Genomic DNA, 19,465 nt, shown 5'->3' with positions numbered 1-19,465 from the left:
ATTCACCCTTCAAAATATTCAGGATCTTTTAAGTCCTGTACAATTTTATAAGCTGTGGGGATGAAAACATAACCAATGAAGACAAAATAAGAGCAATACACCCTGTCTATGGAGTTTATTTTCTAAGCAGATATGTAAGTTTGAGTATGTTGGGGGAACATTGGAACAGAAGTAAAATGGATATGCATTAAGAATGAAAAAAAAAAGAAAGCTGAAAAGGAGTATCAAGTGTATTTTAGCAGGTGGCAGAGAGTAAAAGGTCATGTAGTAAAGGGAAGATGTCCCTGAGGAGGAAATACTTTGGGAAATATCCGAGTGGGTTGATGGAGCCAGGTCTGCAACTCTTTGTGTGAGAATTTTGCAGGCATAGGGAAGAATAGATACAAAGGCTGGCAAAGGTATATCTGGATCCTAAAGTTTTTCTCAAGTGATTAAGCTAAGGGCAGAACGTTACAAGAGGAGATCACAGTAGTAAGTGTGGGGAGAACAGCACCAACTGCAAAGTGTGAGCCATGGGTAGTTCTTGGCTTTTCCCCAGAAATGGGAATACTTCAAGTTTTCATAAGAGTTTAAGTGTATTATGTTCCATTCGAACTCTTTAAAAAAAATCTTTTAACAAAAATATTTCTGTGTAATAATATAACAATATTCATTCTGTCTCTAGAATATGTTATCAACTTATATTAATCATTTCTTAACCTACTTACATGAAACTCTAATCAAGTATAAAAAAAGAAATTGGTAAATGTGTGCTTGTCATAGGCAAAAATCTCCAAATATTATGCGGTCATATAAAAATTACTGGAATAATTAGGGATATAGCTCAGGGGTAGAGATATTGCCTAGCAAGAGCAAGGTCCTAGATTCCATCCTTAGTACTCCCCCAAATATATATTTGCTGCTGATGAGAAATACATCTAAATGACTGACATTACTTATAATTATGTTATCATCATTTACTAGAGACAATGTCATAAACTATTTAATTTTTTTCCAACATAACCTGCACATAGGCTGTGACTTTTTAAAATATCTTTTTAGATGTTAATGAACCTTAACTTTATTCATTTATTTATATGCAGTGCTGAGAATCAAACCCAGTGCCTCAAACATGTTAGGCAAGCGCTCTACCACTGAGCCACAACTGGAGCCCCATATTTTCAATCCTTATTTTTGTTTACCACATATAATTTATATTGCCTTCACTATATACTCTTTTATAAAACTAAAATTTGTAATAAACATGTCATTTGGGCATTTTTAAAATATAGTTCATGATAACATAAAACATCATTTATTTTATAATGATTCAAAAATTAAATTGTGGAAACTTCAGTTCCTACTTCAGATCATTAAAATGCTTGAAAAAAAATTTATATACATGAAATAGTCTACAGTTTTAAATATAATATGTAAATATATATATTTATATAACTATGACACTGTCTATTGAACTTATTCAATAGCCATTTTATAAGCACTCTAACCAGGCAGGAAAATTACTTGCTTTCTCTAAAATATGGTCTTTCACTTTTCGTAAAATAAACTTTCCTTATTTTGACCATTTTGAAAAACACACAGTTAAAAAATATATATCTCCAATTTAAAAAAAATGGTGCAAGCATATTGATGCATGACAATTAATACTGTGTTTAGGGTAAAAAAGGCAAGACATAGAGGCGCAGAAATAGCAGTGGTGATCTGCAGGTGTACCTCTATAAAGAGCAGAGGCTACTACTTCTTTTTTATGGTAGCTTTCACATAGGAATGCAAGTTTGTTTCACCAAATATTCCCAGTTACCAAAAATTCCAAATATCTGGGTTTTTAAAAAAAAATATTTATTTTTTAGTTGGACACAATATCATTTTTATGTTTTTATTTATTTTAATGCAGTGCTGAGGTTCACACCCAGGGCCTCACACATGCTAGGCGAGTGCTCTACCACTGAGCCACAGCTCCAGTCCCAAATATCTGTTATGTTAGGTGCAATGTGCCAATTTTAAAATATGTGACTCAATTATTTTTAAAGTGTTGTGGAAGCTAAAACCATGTCTGCAAGTGAGGGTTTTAGCCAATTGGTAACCACATTGTGGTATCTGCTCTGAAAAAGAAGTTTTCACATCCTTGTGATAAGATTTGCAGGAGTGTCTGGAAAACTGTTTTGAAGATTCAAAGACAAAATATGAAAACAAAAGTCAACTGAGGGAAATCTAAGAAAGCCTGCATTTGGGAATCAATATAAGAAAAACAGTAGCAAAAGCAAAACACACAACAATAAAAACAACAACAAGAAAAAAAACAGGAAAAATCTGAAGATGAAATACTAAACATCTTGTCAGAAAATAGCAAATATTACTTGCAAAAAAAATCAAATGGACTACAAAATTGTCATTGACAATTATGGAAACAGGATGACAAGAAACCAAAGCTTAATTTTTTTAGAAAAACCAGTTTTTGTCTAAACTTGCAAACACAACAAAAGCATTCATTATTTTCAGCCAGGGGACTCAGAACTGTTACACAGTTTGACTAATTTTAGAGATTAAATTGTTAGACATTTTCTAACAACAAAAAGAGAATTTTATACGTGGTAAGACTAAACATTAAAATCTTCCCTTCTCCTCCATATTTATTTAAACTTAATGCAATTCAAATTAAAATGACAATTTAATGATGTGATTATATTTGTATACAAAAAAAAAGTGGAAATTCTGAGAAGGAAGTAGCTTTTTCAGGAATATAACGGGGGAGTAGAAGAGACACCTATCAAAGTTCTGTTAGTCTTATACATAAATGTAAATGCTAAAAATAGATAAATGCCTGGGGATGAGAGCATTACCAAAACAAAATAAACAAAAATATTAACAATGTGATAAATGTGGTATTCAAACTCGTCCATTGGCCAATATAGCTAAAGTAAGTAATAGAAAATTAATTTTTGTAAAAACATGCATAAAAATTGGTCAAATCTTTAACTTTTTCCTCTTGTAAAATTTTTCTAACAATGTTAAAATGAAAAATAATTTTAGAAAAACATTATTTTATCTAAAATATGACATGTCTTTCTAAATTTCACAGCAAAACAGGAACCATAAGAAAATGGAATACAAAAATTAAAAACATTATGTTATGACTTTTTTACTGCAAAATATTATTAAGCATTGGAAAATATGTCCCAAAGACTTGCTAAATTTTAGAAAGATTTTTTTTTAAATTAATAAGGCAAAAAAAATTTAAAAAGAAAGTATAAGAGTCCAAAACATTTTGAGTATGAACCCTTATACTTTCTTTTTAATTTTTTTAAATTTTAATCTTAATTTGTTATATTTAACAACAGAATGCATTACAATCATATTACGCATATAGAGCACAATTTTTCATATCTGGTTGTACACAAAATACAGTCAAATCCTCATGTCTTCATACTTATATTTAGGGTAATGATAACCATTGCATTCCACCTTCTTCCCTACCCCTATACTCCCTCACTTACACTCTCTCCTCTTTTCCCCTTTGCCCTATCTAGAGTTCATTTATGTCTCCCATCCCCCACACTCCACAGTACATTATGGATCAGCATCCTTAAATCAGAGAAATCATTCTGCATTTGGTTTTATGGAATTGGCTAATTTCACTTAGCATTATATTTTCCAGCTCCATCCATTTACCTGCAAATGCCATGAATTTATTCTTTTTAATGCTGAATAATATTCCATTGTGTGTGTGTGTGTGTGTATATATATATATATATATATATATATATATATATATATATGACTTTTTTTTAATCATTCATCTACTGAAGGGCATCTATGTTGGTTCCACAGTTTAGCCACTGTGAATTGTGCTGCTGTAAACAATGATGTGGCTGTGTCTCTGTAGTATCTTGTTTTTAGGTCCTTTAACTATAGACTGAGGAGTGGAATAGCTGGGTCAAATGGTGGTTCCATTCCCAGTTTTCCAAGGATTCTCCATACTGTTTTTCATATTGGCTGCACCAATTTTCAGTCCCACTAGCAATGTATTTATTTGCCTTTTCCCCAACATCCTCACCAACACTGATTGTTTGTATTCTTAATAGCTGCCATTCTGACTAGAGTGAGATGAAATCTTAGAGTAGCTTTGATTTGCATTTTTCTAATTGCTAGAGATTTTGAAAATTTTGTCATATATTTGTTGATTAATTGTATTTGTATATCTTCTTCTGAGAAGTATTTGTTCAGTTCGTAGGCCCATTTATTGATTGGATTATTATTATTATTATTATTATTATTATTATTATTTGGTGTTAAGATTTTTGAGTTTTTTATCTATTCTAGAGATTAGTGCTCTATCTGACATGCTTGTGTTAAGAATTTGTTCCCAATTAGTAGGCTCTCTATTCACCTCACTGATTGTTTCTTTTGCTGAGAAAAAGCTTTTTAGTTTGAATCCATCTCATTTATTGATTCTTGATATTAATTCTTGTGTTATAGGAGTCTTATTGAGAAAGTTGGGGCCTAATCTGACATGATGGAATTTTGGAACTACTTTTTCTTCTAATAGACGCAGTGTCTCTGGTTTAATTTCTAAGTCCTTAATCTACTTTGAGTTGAATTTTGTGCATGGTGAGAGACAGGGGTTTAATTTCATTTTGTTGCATATGGATTTCCAATTTTCCTAGCACCATTTGTTGAATATGCAGTCATGCAGTCTAATGAAAAGTTATAGCACTGAATACTTTTGAAATGTTTATAATCTACTGTTTAAGATAGTGCAGTGGATGGAGATTGCACAAGAGCATGAGCAATCTTTATAGAAGGATCAAACTCAGTGCCCTTCCATATTCCCTTCCAGGACTTTTTAAATATTACATTCTCCACCTTTTTAAGTGGTCGCATCCCTTCTCTCTGCTATATACTTCATTCTACCTTAGAGGAAAGGAATAGCTCATCTTGTTAGTGGGTTAAAGAAAGGGTCCTTCCCCTTCATTTTCACCTGCCTTCTGTCCTGTCCTCTAGGAGAGTCTGCTCTGCCTCTAATTAAGAGTATAATTCCTAATAATGCTAAATAGGGAGTTTTATTCTATTTTAGCCAGAAGTCTAGATGCAGTCTACAATCAGAGTATTCAGTAATAATTCTGATTACTTAAATTCCCTATTTCAAATTTGTAAATTATTTCACAATAGGGACCAATCCCAAAGGGAAACAGGATTATGATTAATTATCTGTATCTATAAATTTTGATATTATTAAAAATAGAAAAAAAGCTCTGGGTGCAATGGTGCATGCCAGTAATCCCAGCAATTTGGGAAGTTGAGAAGAGTTGGGAAGTTGAGAAGAGATTGTGAGTTCAAAGCCAAATCTCAGCAACAGCAAGGTGCTAAGCAACTCAGTGAAACCCTGTCTCTAAATACAATACAAAATAGGGCTGGGGTTGTGGCTCAGTGGTTGAGTGTCTCTGAGTTCAATCCACAGTATTCCCCACCCCTCAAAAAAAGATAAAAGCCAAAAAGCAAAAAAAAAAAATACTATAAATATGAACAGTTTGGGAGACCATGTATGATCATATATAATTTTATTATCTTCCTTATATTTTTTTTGCATTTCACATATTTCCAATTAGTATCTATTATGTATATTAATTCCTAAACAAAAATCAAAATAATATTAAATCACTGAATGGAAGGCTTTCTGACTTTAAAAGAAAGGGAAATATGAGAAAATATATATCCTTTAAATATTTTGTATATCCTTAAATATTTTACATAACAAAAATATAAGAATTAAAAGTCAATAGCAAATTGGCAAAACATGTGATATTATATGTCAGATTAGAGATTATTATGCACATGATAGTTGAAAATTTATTAAAACTTATATGAAAAGAATCACTACACTTCTGTATATAAATGTGCAATGGACACGAACAAACTGTTCCACAAAGTAGGTTACAAGGAAGAAAAAACTGAACACAATATTAACTACTGCATTTTGAAGGATCTTAGAATCACTATCAGCCAGGGGTCAAGCATGACATAACCTCATACATGAACTCATCATAGCTGTTCATAATGTTATTACTTGGGGTTGAGTGTTCTGTTGCTAGTTCATGTGTGAATTTGCCATTTAATATAATTTCAAAAAGTTTACTCTCTGCTTCTTCAGAGAAATGTTATTTTTTACCCAGTCATGCTCAGAAGCAAAACAAGCAGGGAATCAAATTGAAGGAAGTACTAGTCACTGGAGGGAGTGCTCCATTCCATATCATCTCTCATCTCCCCATAGGCTGGTATGGGTTGTTCTAACAGTAGTAATACATGTCTAAGAGACAAAAAAGAATTGCACAACTTCTCTCAAGGACTAAGCTACCAATTGGTATACTGTTACTTGCACAACATTTTGTTAACTCAAGCAAGTGACAAGGTCAAGGCAGACACAAGAGCTGGGGAAGTTCCTTCCCTTGATAGGAACAACTAAAATATCACACAGTAAGGAGTACATGAATGGAGAGCAATGGAGGATTGAGTATACCTTTGCAAGAAATGTGTTCAATATCACATGCCAGTATCACAATCAAGAATAGAAAAAAATATTGGCAAATCCTGTGAATAAATAAAAGAAGTCTCAGAGCTCTGAAAAATTGGAGGGACTAAGTCATGTGATTTGCATGTTTTACAGGACTGTCATTAGGTCATCAAACATTGATTTGTAAGAAAATCCTAACTAAACAGAACCTGCATAACTTCCAGTGGATTGTGAATCAACTAATGCAAACATGAGGCTGGAGGCTTCTCCCTCAGGGAGTTCCACCAGAATCTTGAGGAACCCCCAAATTATGCTATCAATGGTAACACTGCTAAAGAGTTCAGATTATGAGAACAGATTGTAAATTATCTATGTCAAGACATCTATAGGAGTTCTTCCAATAAATATAAAAATATAAATTATTATGAAATCTTAAACTTCAACAAGTGCAAGAATCCCCAGGGAACTTCTCTAGGTCCTAGGATTCAGAGGTGAGGATTTCAGTCTAGATATCTACATTTGGAAAAGTTATTGAAATCCTACTTATGAACCAGGAACCACACCTGGGAAAATATGTCCTAAATAGATTTCCTCTCAAATTTGTTCTTAAAGTCACCAAGGTATAATGCTTTAATTATGATCACTTGATTATAAAAGCTACAAACACTATCAGTAGGGAAATTTTGGTCCCTTTTACTATTGTTTTTTTAAAGTATTTTGAAAAGGTTATAAAATATAAAAACTTACAGGAAAATTACAAATCAAATTTAGACTTATTTTTCACTTTCAGGGCAAAAGAAGTTTAGATAAAGAAAATATAGGTACTTTATATGTTTTATTAAAAATCATCTCTATCAATTATTTCAAAGTATAAGTCAGAGTGGGACACCCTATGGTAGTCCATATAATTAGGATATACACTCATATACAGAAACCCTGGAAAAAGGGGCCTCTCTTCTGAAGATACTTGACAGTATTACATATTCTCTAGATTTTTGAATATTACCTAATTTTTAAAAATTAGTGGTTACTAAAGAATAAATCTTGAGACCTCTCAACACACACACACACACACACACACACACACACACACACACAAGGTTACTATGTGATATAATGGATAGGCTAATTATCATGATTATGGTAATCATTTCACAGCATATACACATATCAAATCATTACATTTACACCTTAAATATATATATTTTTTATTTGTCAGTCATACCTCAATAAAGCTGGAAAAAATTAGTAGTTACCAAAACCTCACATTTATTGGCAGAACTATATGAAATTACTAAGAATTAATCATTTTGGACCTACAGAAACAGCAATTTCATATGGTTCAATTCAATAATGAGGAAAAAATCATCTTAACCAGTCAAGTTTCTTGCTATTCCATAAAATTAATATTTCCCTCTGAAGCTTGAAACAAAACAAAAAGGATTTGTTCAAGAATCACTTAGTCATATTCTATCTTCAATCATTCACATAACTTACATATTACAACTTAATATAAACTGCATTCAACACTGAAGACACAGAGAGTTGACAGATATAGTCTGTATAGAAACATGTTGGCTAGTGCCTTGGTGCTTTAAGTTTGATCTCTGTCATTTAATTTCTTACGTAGGTTTTACAGAGAAGATACTCAGCATTTCTCAGTATCTGGTTAGTATGTCACTACTAATGCTAGTAAGCTCTGATTCTGATTGTTTTCAGGCTATACAATTCTATTCTCATATTCTTTTCTTAATGGAGCTGACATGATGATTATCTGAGCTGCTGGTACTTCTCACTGTCCCTGGCTGAGCTCATGCTGTGGGACTAAGGGCAATTCCACTGCTAAGCTGAGCCCCAGGATGAAAAAACTTAGATCCTAATGCTCACTCACTTGCCTTTCTGTTTTGTCCAGTAGCAGAGGATTTTTCTGGGAGCACTTTGGGTATTTTCTCTTAAAACACATACATATATTGAAATATATAACTGTATCCCATAATTATGCACAATTAGCATATGTTAATCAAAGTCTTAAAAAATATTTAAGGGCCAAGATATTAACTACCATGATTTGATCCTAACAAATTTTACATATGTATCAAATATTTGTGCTGTACCCTATAAATTGGTACAATTGAAAATTAAAAAAAAAAAAAGTCCTCAGTCTCTACGTAGTAAGCGTACTCACATTGACACTCAGGACATGACTTCAAAAGAGATATGAACACTAACTCTTAAACAAAGGGATTAGTCCATACCTACCATGTAAGGAATACCACAAACTGGGAAGATAAGATGGGTCTCCTGGTGAAGTGTCACAGGGAGACAGCACATGCTATTGCAATGAGCAGCATCCTGAAACAGTAGTTCACCAACTCAGTGAATCTGAGAAAACCCAGAGATTGTTGAAGTACTGATCCTTGGGCCCTTCGAGTGTTTCCAACTTAGTAGGTTTGAGTAGACTGAGAATTTGAATTTCAGTTTCTCTTGTGTAGGAACCACACCTAAGAATGTCCTGAAACTATGAAGGAAAAGAATTGACCATTTACACACTGTAGCTACAAAGATTTTGACTTTTAACTGTCATTTTTATTACACATAATTTTCTTAAAATATTTTTCTCAGTATATAAACAAGTTACTTGGTACAATGAAATAAAATCAGTAGTGTTCAGTTTTGCATGGATAAAAGAGTATCTGAATTTGGGTTGTGTTTTATTTGGTTGTTATGAACCTTTCCAAAGATTGTTCTCTTACACTTAAAATTTAAGATTTTTGTGTTTCTTTTTCTGGAAAAATTGGGAAAACGTGATACAATATAAGTGCTAAACCATAACCAAATTTTACTATCTTAGTTTTATCTCAGGTAATGCAGTATTGCATAATCCTTTTAGACATGGCAGAGGTAAGAGAATCAAATCATTCTAAAACAAAGCTAAAGCTCAACAAAATGAAGAGATGATTGAAGGATTGTTGAAAATGGGATATAAGACCAGTGATCAGATAACTGATAATGTAATTTCTCATTTTTGTTTTTAGATTGATAAGTTGAGGCAAAGCTTTACAGTTCATGAGCATGTTTTAATTCAGGTGTAAAACAATTATTTTCAAGAATGGTCTGACTTTAAATAACTTTAATAGGGTTTTATTCAGGGCTGGGGATGTGGCTCAGGTGGTAGCATGCTCGCCTGGCATGCGTGCGGCCCGGGTTCGATAATCAGCACCATATACCAACAAAGATGTTGTGTCTGCCGAGAACTAAGAAATAAATATTAAAAACTCTCTCTCTCTCTCTCTCTCTCTCTCTCTCTCTCTCTCTCTCTCTCTCTCTCTCCTCTCTCACTCTCTCTTAAAAAATAGGGTTTTATTCAGAATAAATATAATATTTTTAAATGTTATATAGAAATATGTACTATAAGTTGGGAAGATCATTTCCAATGAACACATTAATAATAATTTTTCCAAAATGGGGCTGTGTCAGTGATACAGGAATGTGCTTTTGTCATTAAATGATGAGGCAGAATCTCTGATTTCTTAGTGGCTATAGAATCACTCTGTTCTAATGTATGAAATAAAAGCTGTGCTGTTATCAATTTCCAGAAGCAAAATTTATCAGTAGAATTTAGAAATTATGATTTTACCTCCTTGGTAGTTGGCACACTAAATGTATAAGGAAATGCAAAATGAGAAGGAAAAAGTAAAATTTCTTTGTTACATCTATTTTATTTCTTTGTTTTACATCTATTTTGTTAAAACTGAATAAGAGATGGGCCAAGCTCTGATTCTGGCTAGCTTGAACTCTAGCCTCCTCTCCAGGCACCTACTAGAGGAAGTGTGTTAGAGAAAAACTTGATGCTAGGTCAAGTTAGATTCTCATTGGCCTGAGGCAGAGCTTCTACTTTCACAGCCACTTTCACTTTCGGGAGAAGTTACACTGAAACATCAGATAGTTGTTATGGTCTGAGTTAAACAATATAAGTTATAGGTTATAGATTAGAATATATAAATTAATTAAATAGTAAGTATAGCCATAGTGACTCCATCTTTATGGTTTCCACTTCTTAAAAACTGTTATATAAGCTGTTTTTATGAAGTATTTTTAAAATATTGTTTTTCTTTGCTTCATACACCTGCAAATGTACTTGAACCCAGGATGTACAACTACAACTGTGCTTGAACCTAGAATGTGGTTGTCTGATTCTGCCCTGCTAACTGCTTTTCTCAGCCTTGAATCCTGCTTGCTTGCAATTCACAGATTCCACAGGATATGGTTTTCTTCCTTAAATATTGGAACCACAGACAGCCAGGCACACTTCTATCAGAAGGCTACTTGGGCTCTGGCAGAAGCGTCCCTGGCCAGGAAAAGGTAGATAAAATAAAATTCTTTGATTTGTTTCCAATTAGGACTTAATCTGTTTTCTGAGTGGTTGCCTCATGACAATAGTGAAGGCCACACAGACCAAGTAACTAGGGAAAAGGAAAGGAAAGAATCAAAGAGAGTGAAAATCTTTAAATAGTTGTTAAGAACTGAAGTAAATAATGAAGTAAGTGAAGTAAACAATTATGGGGAAAATACAAAGAAAAAAAAAGAAAAGGGGAGAGTCAAGGGATTCATCCCAATAGGATGAAATATTTTAAGCATTTACTGAAAAATGGGATGAAGAAAGCAGACATTGTCAGGACAAAACAAGTATCTTAATGCAGCTCTCTCATAATAGACCAATGGGAACGAACCCGTGGTGACTCCCCCAACATTTAAGGAACCTGAACAATTTTTTATTCACCCTAACTTATAGGAATTCAGGAAACTGGGACTTTGAATCATCTAGGTGATAATCCCATAAGCAATATAATATTACATGGATTGACCTCCTACCAGAGACCTAAAAGTGTTCACGTTTGAGTGGGTAAAATGATTAGGGGTGGAGAAGATATGCTGCTGGGATTCCTTGTCATGGTAGGCCCAAACACTTTTATACTAAATCCATAGGAGAAGCTGAAACAGGGACTACTTTTAAACTGGGAGGATATAAAAATTTAAGAGTTGATATTAAGGTGAAATCTTGGTTGAGTACTGGAATATATGAACACAGTTTACATCAATTGGTAATATCTCCTTTTACTGAATATTTTGTAGGGTTGAAGATGATGATAATTATGAATATATTATGTTGTATCTGATTAGAGAATGTCTCCTTTATGTATTATTGTAAAGATGAAGGCATGTAATTCTTCCCTTCAGGCCATATTAATTGCTATCTAAGAGGAAATCAATAAGATTGCCTGAGCCTACACAAGTCATTAATTTCAAAAAATACAGAAGATAAGTTGCAGTGCTGTTGTAACAAATTAGTAGTAGGATTGTCTGTAGGGAGCATAGATGAAGATTATTGTAAAATCCTATGACAGCCACCCAGCCAGAATTACTGGGATTTCAGATGAGAAAAAGTACTCATTTTAGACACAGATTGTAGCTATACATTGACCTTTTATTATCATCACTCATATGGTTGTAGGACATAAAATAATCTCGAAGACTGAAGTACCCATAGCATTATAAGTGATGTTAGAGGAATGCTCTAATAGAAAGGGTAGTGCCCAGAAGAGATCTAATTGAAAATTGAAATGGTTTTATAGAAAATTTCTACTGGGAGAACATAAAAGATATCAGTGAGTAGGGAGGTTCTTTTTCCCTAGGCTGACTTTGGAACCACCCAAGAAGATTCGAAACTTTATTGTTACTTGAGTTCTGCTCATAAATTGGTATAGATTGATCAGCAAAAAGCTTTTAAGACTTGTAGATCCAGCTCCAAGATGAATTAAAGGCATCCTGTTAGGAAGGATCCCATTCTGATTGAAGAAGTTAGAACAAATCAACTTGGTGGGCTGAATTAAATGCTATTTTCCCTTAAATTTAGTTTTTTTTTTTCAACCTATAAGTGTTAGCCAACAGTTTGGCCATATGATCAGGTAAAGTAGCAATGGGAAGCTAGCTTATTGAAGAAATACTCTTATGGAGCATGGCTCTATAGAAATCACTATGGAAATTTGAGGTGTTTATTGAAGTAAGGTATGTTGAGTTCCATTGTAAGAATCTGTATCCAGGATGGGAAGGTGGCCAGATCTGATGAGCAGCTATCCTGATATGTTTCAATTAGGTAGCTACCTGAGTCCATAAAACGAATGGGCACAGAGGTACTATAGAAATGCAGAGATGGATTGAATCTAGACATATTCTTATCATACACTTAAAGACATAAAATACCAGTAAAAGTCTTCAGTGTGACAATAGGATAAACAGAGATTACAAATAGTCATGGGAAAAACTTCCTGGGTAAGACCCTGCACATAAATCTAAGTCAGACTAATGCCATTAGCCCCAAGAGGCTACAAATTTGTCCTAATAAGAATAAGCACTAACTCTGAACTGGCCTTTGCTTATCCACTAGAAGATGCAAATGCTCAGAGTATTACAAAATAATCAGAACAAAAGACACTGTACTAGTTTGAACCTCAGATTGACATTTCTTCAAACCATGAAATATGCTTTATAGCCCATAATATCCAATAATGAGCACAGGGATAACATCCTCAGAGGAGTGGTTTGATATTGAATTAGATTTGGGCAATTAAAGCTAGGATTGTGTAAAATGGGTCAATATAACATAAGCATTGAGGGCTGGTTTATACACCTTCACTAGTGTGTGCTCTCCCTCAACATGGCATGAGGCTTGGATTGTGCTGGATACACTCCTCCACTTTTCTGTTGGGTCTAAGGAAGAAAGAGCCGGGAGGATGCTGGTAAGACTGTATAGTTCTTTCCCATATCAACTCAACTTTTTTATTTCTCTTTATATCGTCTCATTTTCTCCTACCTGATATAGTGCTCCCAGAACCAGGATATCACTTGCAAGTGCAAAAGCAAGATGGTTCTTGCTTAAAGCAAAAAAGTATAACTATGCCTTTGAATGTTTGTACCAAAATTCCCAAGGTCCTGATGGGATAAATGCTGCTTCATCTCAGACAAATAAGGATTGATGATGAATGCAAATATTCTGCCTTCAAGCAAGATAGTCCACATGTTCTATATTCAAGAAACCCCACCATGTACGGATAAAAGTGGAGTAGACTCACAGGGAGGTATTTAGCTAAACTAGTGTTGCTGCTGTCAGTCTAGACCAGTCAGTGACTGATCCCAGTATGTCCTCCAAAGGGAAAAAGTGTGACTTTAAGTAAATAGAGGTGGGAATAGAGGATAAAAAATGCATGAGTGGATTATTCAATAACAGAAATTTACTATAACATTAAACACTTTGAAAAAGGCTCAGAGTGAGACACTGCACAGTCTCTTATCTAAATTTATGCAGGATGTTCAAGAATGTGAAGCCATGTATTGTACTGAGCCACTCTTGTTTTTGAAATCAGACAAGATCACATGGAAACCGGCCTTAGTATCCTTGCCTGGGAGATATTTTTTTTTTCCTATGATATAATGATAAAGTGGAATAATTGCCAAAGACAAAGGAAGATTCTAGTAATACATCAGGATCTTATAACTCTTGTTTCTCAGGTTCCATCTACTGTACTGTGATTTGGTGGAACCTTTCCATTTTTGGTAAAATCAAAATATAGTGTAATGAGATTGATAGTTAAGTTTGGACTAACTGTGGGTATAATGCCATATGAAAAGTTAAGCAGGGAAGGCAAGCAGTACTAATGGTAAGGAAGTGCAGGAGTACAATTTTAATTGAAGTCGTCAAGGAAGGACTCATGGAGAAGTTATGAAGATGGCTAGGGAAAGACCATTCTACGTCCAGAGTAAAGTATCTGTGGTCCTCAGGCAGGAGTTTGACCTGGGTGGTTTAAGGACAGGGAGAGAGAATGAGGGAAGGAGACAGAGGGGAGAATGAGGAAAACTTAAATTATGGCTGGCTGTAAATTCTACTGTGATATATTTGGCTTTTATTCTGAGCATGAGGAGATGGATTTGGGGCATGAGAGTAATAGGGTCTCACATCTTTTTAAAGAATCTCTCGGGCTTCCATCCTTACAAGTCAGGAGACAGACTATGTTAGCAAGCTCTTGCAATAATTCAAAGGAGAAACATTGGTAATTTGAATGAGGATGATAATGGAAGAGGCTGGCATAAGTGGTTGGATGGCAAAGGTGAACTGACAGGATTTGTTGACAGAGGTGTTATGAAAGTAGGACAAGAAATAAGTTGAAGATGATGATTAAGGTATTTGGCTTAAGGAACCAGAAGGATTGAGTCATCATTTCTTTAGTGATAGGGGATACTCCTGCTGGAGAAGCAAGAGTGGGGAAAGTCTGGGTTTAGCTTGGAGCATATTAAAAATTGAAGAATCTTTTTTAGATATACAAGTTGGGATGTTGACTAAGGATTTGGATATTCAACAGAGAAGTCAGAAAATAAATCTAGGCTAGAAGAAGAAATATGGATGTCTTCAGTATAGACATGATTTTTAAAGGCAAAAAAGAGAGAGAGATCATCAAGAGTGTTAGTGAAGAAGAAAATATGGGAGATCCAGATGTTTGAGGTCTGGGGAGCTTCAGTGTTTAGAGTGTGCAGTTGCAAAAAAAAAAAAAATAGCAAAAGGGAATGAAAAGGCATAGATTTTTCTCATTATTAATATCATTTTAATTGACAAATACTAATTATAAGTGAGGTGAGAAGATAATCAAAGTAAAGTGCCCTGGAATCTCCAAGAAAGCTGGGTTTCAAGGAGGAGGAGTCATCAAGGGGAAAAAAAGGCTGCTCAGAGGGAGGTAAAAGGACCAGTTTGGTTACCAGCTCAATAATCTCCTCAACTAGAGCAGTTATTAAAAAGCAATTCTGGGCCAGAATTACAGTTAACAATAGACACTTGCCTAGCATAACTGAGGCAGTGGGTTCAATTCCTAGTACCACCATAACAATAAAAATAAAATAAATTTAAAAAAAAAACTTTCCTAAACCAAAGGCAAACTTGAAAATGTCAGACCTATAAAACCAGTACCTTCAAAGCAATTTTTGAAGGTATAGTTTATGATCCTAATTCTGCATTTGACAAATTCTCAAATACTATTCAGATGTGCAGCATAAGGCAAATAGAAATACAATGAATAATCTCCCTTTGAAACTTATTTTATCTGTTTCTTAAGTTACTAACTCTTGTACATACATTTGAATTAAATTCTTTTTTTCTTTTTTGTACTGGGGATTGAACTCAGGGTCACTCAACCATGAGCCAGATCCCCAGCCCTGTTTTGTATTTTAATTACACTCAGGGTCCCAGTGAGTTCCTTAATGCCACACTGTAGCTGAGGTTGCTTTTGAACTCTTGATATTCCTGCCTCAGCCTCCCAAGCCACTGAGATTACAGGTGTACTCCCTTGTGCCTGAATTGAATTAACTTTTAATATTTTGGTACTGTTCCTCTAATGTTCTAATATCAAAACTTGCTGTGGAATTTTTACTTTAAAACTCCTTTTAGGATTATTTGATAAAGACTGAAATGGAGGGTTAGTGTAGAAACATTTATGTTGGTTTTACCATTTTATTAACTCCTAAGTCTTATTTAAACTATAAGAATGGCTTGTGTCCTTTATCACTAAAACAAGACATTTTATTTCAAAATACCATTATGTAGAACACAGCTCTCTAATACTGTCATTAAAAATTTTCTGAGCTTTGCAAGTTATATGCTCTTCAATATGTTCAGTTATTTCTACTCCAAATAACTCTCAGTTTCCTTGGACTGAGGGGTTTCCAAAGATGCAAAACTTCTCATGTTAATTACAGTACCATCCCAGGCAAACCATCATAGTTATTTGGTCACTGAATACCCAAATTTCACTTCCTGTGTCTGTTTCCCCATCTGATTATATAACAGTTAAAAGCAAAGGCTCTGCATTCAGAAGACCTGGCTTTATTCCTTACTTTGATGAGTGACCTGGACAAATTGCTTTACTCATAGTATTAAATGGAAGATATTAAAAATGTCAGATCTTGGATATATACATGGGTAATGAGTTGCAATGAGTTTCAATGATGCAACTTCTTTTCCATGAAGAAGTTAAGGCTACTTGTACTCCTAAGCCTTAAGCAACTTGTGAAAACATGAAACATAGAAAGCATGGAACTTCAATTAAATATGTGAAAGATCCCTACCTGAATTCATTAGTAACTGAAGTGTGGAACTCTCTTTGGAATTGTGGGGACTGGGAGTGACAGAATGTTGTGGGAACAGTTGTTCATTTTAAAACACAAATCAAATTTTAGATTGGAGTGGGTCATATACTGTGTAAGATCTAATCAAGACTTGCAGGCATAAAATCAGGTCATTGAATAACCTCCTCATTTATATACAAAGAAACTGAAATCCAGAAAGATTAACATCAAACCAGTTAGCAACAAAGGGAAACTTCAAACTTCTCAGGGGCCAATCATGGCCAGTCATGGATTTTTTTTTTTTTAAGTTGTCAATGGACCTTTAGTGTATTTATTATTTGTGTATTTGTTTATTTATTTATACGTAGTGCTGAGAATTAAACCCAGTGCCTCATATATGATAGGCAAGCACTCCAACACTGAACTACACCCCAGCTCCAGTCAGGACTTCTTGATTTCCATATCCTTAGTGCCTTAAGAGTTCCTGACACATGATGTGTACCAAATAAATGTATGTTTACTGACTGACTTACCGACTGACAGAATGAATGAATGGGTGAATGATAGCAAAAAGTCAAAACAAAGGTCTCTTTGTTCTCATTTGATACTTTTTTGATTGGTTGTTCTATTAATCCATTGATCCAGAGACTTTCTCAATATGGCTCTGACCTATTTCTCTCCAACCCCCTCTTGAGATTGCATACAGAACACAAAGCATAGAGTAAAAATGAACACATTTAACAGGGGATAGGTTTTCTACTATAAGCAGGAAGTGATACTGAAAGCATAGGTATTGATAAAATGTTGATAGATGAAACAAAAAAAATTCAAAGACGTTTGGGATGTATGGAGAAGAGGAACCTCCTACTGTGTTGATATACTTCTACAAAAATCTCATGTGGCTGCTGGATTCATTTCATTTATCTAGTCCTCCATGAAGTCCTTAACTTAGATTTTTTTTTCTTTTTCAAGAAGGAAAGATTTCTTTACAAACCCCCTGTATGATTTTCATGGTGTGCAAAGACGTATTAATGGAAAACTAAATTCTGAACGCAGTTCTGGGCCCTGGATAGAAGCCTACACTAGGAGCCAAAGGCAGCTTTATTCCTCAGCATGCCTAAATATACCTGTGTGGATTGAAAAAGTTGTCATTGAATTACTGTTCATGCAGAAGAGAGAAAATTAAATGGGAGGCTATTTAAAGAAAATTACAACTAATAGAAACATCAGATTTACAAAGTCACTGCTCTGCTTCAGAAAGCCTTTAGTGTCTCTTAAGTCTTAAAGCACAGACCCCCTAATGGATTTGGATATGTTTCAATTTTAATTTCCATATTCTTGCTGCTTTGCTAGAGGGATAGAGAAATGGTTATGTGTAAGAGTTGTTTTCTTCTTCCTATAAATCAGGACTCTAATATTCAGTGGTATAAATAAAGCTAAGTAATCAGTAAAAGATTGTTTACAACACTCTATAATAATATCATTCTTGTCTATTGTAATAAAAAAAGGGAAAAATGTTATGCTCAAACTTAATATATTAAAGTAAGAAAATCAAAAGAGGCAATTTTTCCCTTCATTTCATGAAACATCTTGAACCCTATGGTTTACTATGCCATAACTAACATTTTGTATACAGAGTGCTTAGAATATTTCAGGATAAATTGTTGTCAAGGTAAATGCAACCTATTTTTTGTTATTTTACTATTGATTCTATAAATAATATTCTACCAAATGACATGCAAATACCTATGTCCAAATAACTGTTGTAAATTACCTTCAATGGCATGTATATTTCCAGTCAAAACCAACTGCTAAAGATTGAGAGCAAAGCCAGTCACCTAAAAATATAGCTGATTTGCTTCAATTATTAGGAATTGGGGAGATGGCTACCATAGGAGACTCAGGGGAGCAGGCAAGGTGGTGAGTGGACTAGAGATGCAATATAGTAATGAAGCACACAAGATCTTTGGTCAGGAGAGATATTCCAATTCCATTTCCCACACTTTCTGGCTGTGTCCCCTTGAACATGTGTCATTATTTCTCTGAGCCTCAGTTTCCTTGATAGAATTATTATGAATTGTAATAATTAATAAGTAATAAATTGTAATAATTAATAAGTAATAAATGGGAATCACTTAAAACTGTGTTGCTATATAGAAAATATTCAATAAAAGTTAGGTCTTGGATTAGTGTTAATGCTTTGGCTACTGCTATATTTTATAAATTAAATGCTTACAATATTTCCTCTAATAGCCCTGAAAAAAGATGCGGTCCGAAGTTTTCAAATTGGTGGGTTAAGTACTAAATGTCATTCTCAGTAAGTGTCTTTGCCAGAATGTCTCTGGAAGTTTTATGACTGAAGGATTCAGATGGACTAAACCTGAAAAGTCATATCAAAAGGGGGAAATAAGGGCTGGGTTGTGGCTCAGTGGCAGAGCGCTTACCTCTCATGCATGAAGACCTGGGTTCCATCCTCAGCACCACATAAACGTAAATAAATGAAAATAAAGATATTTTTTAAAAATTATTTTAAAAAGGGGGGTGGGTGCAGAATATAGGCCAGAAGGATAGGCAGAAAACAGACATAGACTGGTTGGAGAGGTGAAGTTGAGGGAGGTCCCCGCTGGCTGGTCAATTGTGCTATTACAGGTTACCGGAGGGGCGAGAGTGTGTGTGTGTGCTGACAGAAAGAAAAGTGGAGGAGCCAATTGAGCACTGTCCTGCCAAGAGTTTACCTTGGAGGTTTCTCAGAATACAACTGTTCATGCCTAAGGCTGTCAAGACCAGTGA

This window comes from Spermophilus citellus (genome assembly GCF_964194105.1).
Source record: "Spermophilus citellus genome assembly, chromosome: 5".
In the NCBI taxonomy this organism is placed as follows: Eukaryota; Metazoa; Chordata; class Mammalia; order Rodentia; family Sciuridae; genus Spermophilus; species Spermophilus citellus.
The sequence above is the reverse complement of the archived record's forward strand: the minus strand, read 5'-3'. Positions refer to the sequence as shown.